This window comes from Diadema antillarum, unplaced genomic scaffold (genome assembly GCF_040938485.1).
Source record: "Diadema antillarum isolate AM-2024a unplaced genomic scaffold, OU_Dant_1.0 seq00000137_RagTag, whole genome shotgun sequence".
Classification (NCBI taxonomy): domain Eukaryota; kingdom Metazoa; phylum Echinodermata; class Echinoidea; order Diadematoida; family Diadematidae; genus Diadema; species Diadema antillarum.
This window is the reverse complement of record NW_027271214.1, coordinates 588,000-594,795: the sequence shown is the minus strand read 5'-3', so window position 1 is coordinate 594,795 and position 6,796 is coordinate 588,000.

The window sequence follows — 6,796 nt, the reverse complement described above, 5'->3', positions numbered from 1 at the left end:
CGTAAATTTGACAAGTTTTGTATTTTTTTTTAATGTGCTACAATGTATGTATCTTTTTGTTATCTAAGATTATACTTTCATTGATTATCCACATCCATACAACAGGCAACATAGAAAAAATATCCAGTTGCAAGAAAACTGGTTTCAGCAGTAAATGTTTTCGCCAAATGTTTTTAAAATATTTGATTTTACAATTGTTTCCAATATGCTTTGTGTCTCCTGTTATGTGAACTTTTCATATCTATTTTTTATAACACCATTTGAATTTCCACTTCCATTTACTTGTAGTTATATGCTGAGTCAAACATTTTGACAATCCATTTTATAATAATTGGTAATATATATAATCTGTCCATTCATTGATTCTTCATCCAGTATTTGGAGGAAGAAAACTCATAATGAAGACAATGCCAAAGGTACTCTGAAGCCCGAGTACTTAAAAGTTTAATATTCAAAATCAAACAGTTTTCTCAGGGATGAGAATCTTAGTACAGATCTTAGTGCAGTACATGTTTTCAGAAACACTCTTGTTATTCTTCATACGAAACTTCTATTTCAAATAATCAGAGAATACCTTTTGCCCCTATATATTGATATTATCCAATTGCTTTTTATAGGTCTTATTTTAAATGATTGTCGCTTAAACTTTCATTTCACGTTTTGTTTTCACAAAATATTTGCATTGTCTCTATTGGTGTATTGCTGTTTCGAAGAGTGACTTTCGTATAGCTCTCCATGCAGAAGTTGGCATGGATGTTTCTGTAATTGCTACAGAATTCACTGTGTATCCTCGAACTGGGGCAAAGATGAATTGTTTATATCAGTAGCCATTTGGAGGCACTTAAACATGATATTGTGTGTGTGTAAGACTAGACACGGTATATGCTGCATCAGTGTTTGTCTCTACCTGCCTTAATATTATCCAAGATCTCTGGTATGTTTCCTGGGGGAAGGGGGGGGGGGTGGGGTGGAAGAAACCCCACAGAAGACAATTTACACCTGCAAGGGGTTGGTCACCTGCTCTATGGTCATTGTATTTCAGCTGCCCATGTGGACCAAAAGAGATTTATCTGATGAGAATGAACTCGGTCACATGACTGTAATGTGACAATCCATCTGTCTCCTTTGCTGTCAGACAGTGTTGGTTCTATCAGTTGCCATCATGGTGTGGAATTCAATGTGACAATGGCGAGCTTCAGATTTGTGAACCAGACGTTAAGACAACGGTTGTGTTTTACAGACCATTCCGCTCCCTGCGCTGTGTTGCAAAGTAGCTTTAGGTTTCGCGAAGACGCAACCTATACTTAAGTAAAATAGTGCCCCCATATGTGGTTCGTCATGATGGCATCAAGTAGCTCTCGTGAATTTGAGCGGATGCTAAAATGGCTCAAAACCGTTTTTAACCCTAACTTACCTGGGGGGGGGGGGGGCATAATGCCCCCCCCCCCAGGAATTCAAGCTCGCTAAATAGCCCAGGTAAGTTAGGGTTAAAACTCGAATGACGCGAGATTGATTTTGATATTAAGAGATCTTGAGCATGCGCAGAACAGGTTGTTTTTTTTTCCTCTTAACATCTGCATCACAGATCTGAAGCTCTCTATTGTTATTTGCAATCGCTATCTAAACCACCTGTGATGTGTATTTCATAGGTGTGAAATGTTTGTAAGAAATGATGAATGCAGAAATTGACTACAGTACCAGCCTTTACTGATGGTGTTAAGTTGCTAGGTGGATAACAGTTATTTTTTGTAATGCAATATGTTTTTACCATGCAACAGAAAATTGTACTTTTCTGATGATACTTTCATCAATTCCACTCCATATTCAAATTGGCTCTCTGAAATGGAGTAAAATCAGATAAACAGGAAGGTTGAACTGTCATCAAAATCACATGTGACATCAAGAAATTATGGAATATCAAAGTTTCAAATGTTTTCATAAAACAGTGATATGTGATACAACCATATGCAAATCAAATGATTGTGTACCCTCCGACAAGCATTAGGTGCAGATTTATTTATTGCAGAAAAGAGTGTAGATTTATCTAAAAGAATAAAAGAACTTGCGTGTAGATATAAGCCTGTGCCTAATCAACTACATATTGATAGTATTCTGATATGCATGAGTTAAAATGGAAAGTGAAACTTGTGAAAACTGTGGTACTAAAAGTCACCTTATGCAATCTGTAGAAATTTTATGTAATGCGAGAATGTGATATTTTAAGATAATTGTTGGTGTACGATGGTTGTCAGGAATGCTTATTATGCAATAATGAACCAAGTAGCAAAATGATTGGCTTTCACTTGTAAACATGTTAAGAAGTCACTGTGAGAAACTAAGTTGTGTGTATGTAGAACCCGATGCCTGGCATCTGCATCAGTAAGTCTCAAAGAAGGAATGAGATGCATTTTATGTGTTTTCAAAGCTTATAGTATTTGTGTTTCGTGTCTCCTAAATCTGAGAGAAAAAAATAGATCACACACAGTTTGTCTTACAAAAGTGTGTCCCCACATTATCTCCTACCTTTGCAACAGTATTATTATGTAATAGATATTGGACTGAAGGTACATGACAAATTGGTATTACACAGTTGTTGATATACGGGAGGGGGGTTCATAAAGCTGTTCTTAAAGTTACGAACGACTTAAGAACGACAGGTGATCAGTTCTTGTGCTGAATTATTGAAATTCTGATAAGTATCGCACATCCGAATGTGTTCCAGTCGTTCTTAAGTCGTTCGTAACTTTATGAACAGCTTTTTATAGAATGGGTAGCGAGAATCCTGCGATCTGATTGGTCGAGAGCTATGTGTTCATTTTTACTGGCCGCACGCTGAGTCACAGTGGTAAACATGTTATCGCGCACTTAGCAAGAGTACGCGTACTCGTAACAAAGGTTCGCGCACTAAAGCAAGCGTTCGCGCACTCAGCTTGGCCATGCATCCAGTAAAAACTTATGCATGGCTGGCCATGCATCCAGTAAAAACGGTAAGTACGGGTATGCATGCCCTTTACGGAAAGCCAAAAGGAAATGCATCCAGTAATTTTGTCATCGGGTAACACGATAGAAAACTGGGTTTTTGACAAGAAAATTACCCATTCTATAAATCAAATGACGCACATGTCTTTTCGTGCGTCAGTCGGAATATAGTGTGCATGCGGTAACTATGGAATTTAGCCTAAACCCACTCGGCTTCGCCTCGTGGGTTAAGCATTCCATAGTTACCTTATGCACACAATTCCGACTGACGCACTCAGACCTGTGCGTCATTTGTATAATGAAACACCCCCCTGGAGATGATCGTACTATGTAGGATTACCAGGCCTTCATACCAATGTCTAAGCTGTATACTGTAAAACCAGAAATTTTTTTTTTCGTGTGCATGGAACTTTTACGAATCTCACAAGGAACCTAAGAGTTATGAAAGTAAAATGCATGTGAAAGTGTTTGTTTACACAGTGCATTGAATGCCAGTGGCTGTTTGCGAAAGTTTCATGCTGCGAAAAAGGTTGTTGGCTGCGATTCACAAAAGTTTCATGCCACAAATGCTTCTGGTTTTACAGTATGCCAGTTCACTGTCACCTATGGCAGTCCATTTTCAGTGCTTCTTGCCCAGTACAGCATCAGCCTCGGAAGAAATGAAATTGGGATGAGAAGGACATGATTGAATGAAGGACATCCTGAAGGGTTATTCTCCTTGTTGTCATTTTGTTGTTTGATAGCTTTAACTTGAGAGCCGGGCATGGAATTTGCTATGAAAGCCAAAGCTTTGGAATGTGTAACCAAGACGTGTATAAAGCCTCAGGCCTTCAGGTGTCCGCTCTTAAAAGACCTGGGCCCTGTTTCATAAAGCTGTTCGTAAAGTTACGACCGACTTAAGAACGACTGGTGATCAGTTCTGATGTGCTATACTTATTAGAATTTTAAAGATTCCGCACAAGAACTGATCACCAGTTGTTCTGAAGTCGTTCGTAACTTGAAGAACAGCTTTGTGAAACCCCCCGTAGCTTGAGGAAACATGGGTGGCCTGATCAAACCCATCTTCTTCCACTGCCCACTGGGGTGCATTAAAAAAACCTCCCATTTATAGGGCCCGTCAGCAAAAATGCCCATTTGTAACGGTCCACTCCTGTGAAGATGCTTCAGCTGTGTGTGTACACCTGTGTACACATATAGAGATCACTGATAAGGCTGTATGTAATTTGTTATGGGAATTCACAAAAATATCCGAGCTGGGCAGCCTTGCCACTCTATGGTTTCCCCATGTTAGCGGATCTTTTGAAAGTCGAGATCTCACATAAACAGATTTTTCTTTGTTTTTCTTGTCTGTGTCAAAACTGTTAAAAAGATCCATTGTGACAGAGTGACTATAAATGATATATAGAGAGAAAGTAGTTATACTTTGATAATAGATATATCAAATAGATATATATATGCAATAGAATCAGAGGTGTAATATATGAATGAGTGATGTTTTATCAGCTGGATAAGGATCTAATCTGAGAAATTACAGTATGGTTTGAATGGTCTTAGAGATAGAAACATGAAGGAGATAAAAAAATATATCTGAAGCACAAACTATGTGTAATATTTTACTGTCATATGAAGTCTTCGTTGCCATGTCAGCATGAGAGGTACAGTTGTAGCATAGATAAATGTCTAACGTCCAAGAATAGATGGTTCAAGACAAATAGGAAAACAAATTTAAAACAAAGTAACCCTCCTTATTCAACAGACTTCTTCACTATTTGATATATATGCATGTTATGCACTTAAAAAAAAAAAAGAACATATGAAATCTTGCCTACATGTGGAAGTAAAACCTAGAATTTTAAACTTTCAAAATGAATCGGGCTCTTGCCAGAAAATTTCACCTCCCTTCCATTGGTCGTGTGTTTAAAATTGTTGAATGATAGTGATAAAAATGATTTGTGTAACATGGAGCTGCATCATATATTTCATCCTTCCATATGTAATTGGCAAATAGTCATTGGTGAATGCAGTGTCCACATTAATATTATTTTGTGTTTGTTTGTTTGTTTTTTTGAAAGGAAAATATTTTAAAGCTGTTTTATTGTGTCGGGCTATTCTTTGCTCTTTTCTTTTTTGGATCATATCTAATCTGTTATTATTTGGTTAATATATACATCAACACACCTTTATTGTACGTGGGATGCATTTTAATGTGCAGTGGCATTTGTTCGTGTGGATCACAAGAGATATATATTTAGAATTGACTTTAAAGAAATTAAAGATCTGTCAGAATGATATTGCACAGATGTTTGTTGTCTAATTTGTGATTTTATGTTTTCTTTGAATCCTGCTGTCTCTCCCATTTAGAAGTCCCTTCAAGAAGTAGTTAAAATCTTCCCTGTCTGCATATACTCAGTAAAAATATTGCCTTGTCAGATTTTTACACAACTTTTTTTATAGCAAGGATACTCTAAAAGGCAAGTTCACCTTCATAAATTAAACATAAGGACTAAGAAAATGCAGCAATATTAGTAGTACACATCAGTGAAAGTTTTTGAGGAAAATCAGGCAATCCATTCAAATGTTATGAATTTTTGAAGTTTCAGGGCCGCCATCGCTGGATCAGAAGAATACTACAGCTTGTGATGACACGTGTAGAACACTATCGAGAAAATACAAAGAAAATTCAGCATATTTTCACTTTGCTCGCATAATAAAAGAGCACTTTATTTGCCTCTTTCAGAAAATGGGAGAATAATATTACCCTTGACACAAGTCAGTACCAAGTCAAGAGAATATGTACTTTTTTCATTTGAAAAAAAATTGTGAAATTCTCCTTATATTTTCCTTATAATTACTGTTCTTTGTATGTGACATCACACACTGTAGTAGTCTTCTAATCCAGTAGTGACTTTACAGAAAGATTTATAGCTTTCGAATGGTTTGTCTAAATTTCCTCAAATTTTCAGAAATGTTTTCTACCAATATTGCTACATTCTCTCAATCCACATTTATGAAGGTGAACTTGTCCTTTAACTGTAACGTTTCTTGCTGTGGACTCTTCTTCGCACAAAGTTTCAAGCTACTGTAACAGTGGATATTTTCGCGCGACTAATTTTTCGCGCTTGGCCGTGTAAGAAGACTTTCACATGTTTTTAATTCCGCGGAATCAAGACATCAGGTACTGGAACATATGGCATGCAAAAATATTCGCGTGCTTTTATTTTTGCGCTAGCTTCTGGTTGCGCGAAATGCATGAAAATTTCCACTTTTACAGTAGATCAATTTGCACGCCATGTGCAGTGACCAACGAGCATTGATCTTAACCAAAGTTTGACCTATAAATCTTTATAAAGTGACATCTCGATAATGATCAAAATATATCTAACCAGGTGGCATTCCGACAGATTGTTCTTCATTGAAGTTCGGGCTGAAAAATGACATTTTAGTCTCAGTTCAGTAACCTAAGACCTTCACAGAATTTTCCCCCCAAGTCAAATCAGTGCATATCTTACCTGGTGTAGGATATATTTGCCGGAGTACATGTACAATGTATCAGCAAAATCAGCCATAGCAATTTTTTGCAGTTTGGAATATACGAATAGATGACTCGTCAGATGACCAGACAACCCAATCTTACATCTCTGGTTCCCTTTCCTCAAAGGAATAGCCATAGATTCAAATTTAAAAAGAAAAAAAAAACAACAAGTACATAATTTCCTCATTTCTTCATAATAAGATGTGTGTAATCTCTGTACCAAGTTATTAACCTACTTTACTATTATGCAAATGTACCCCCCCCCCAAAAAAAAAAAATAATAAT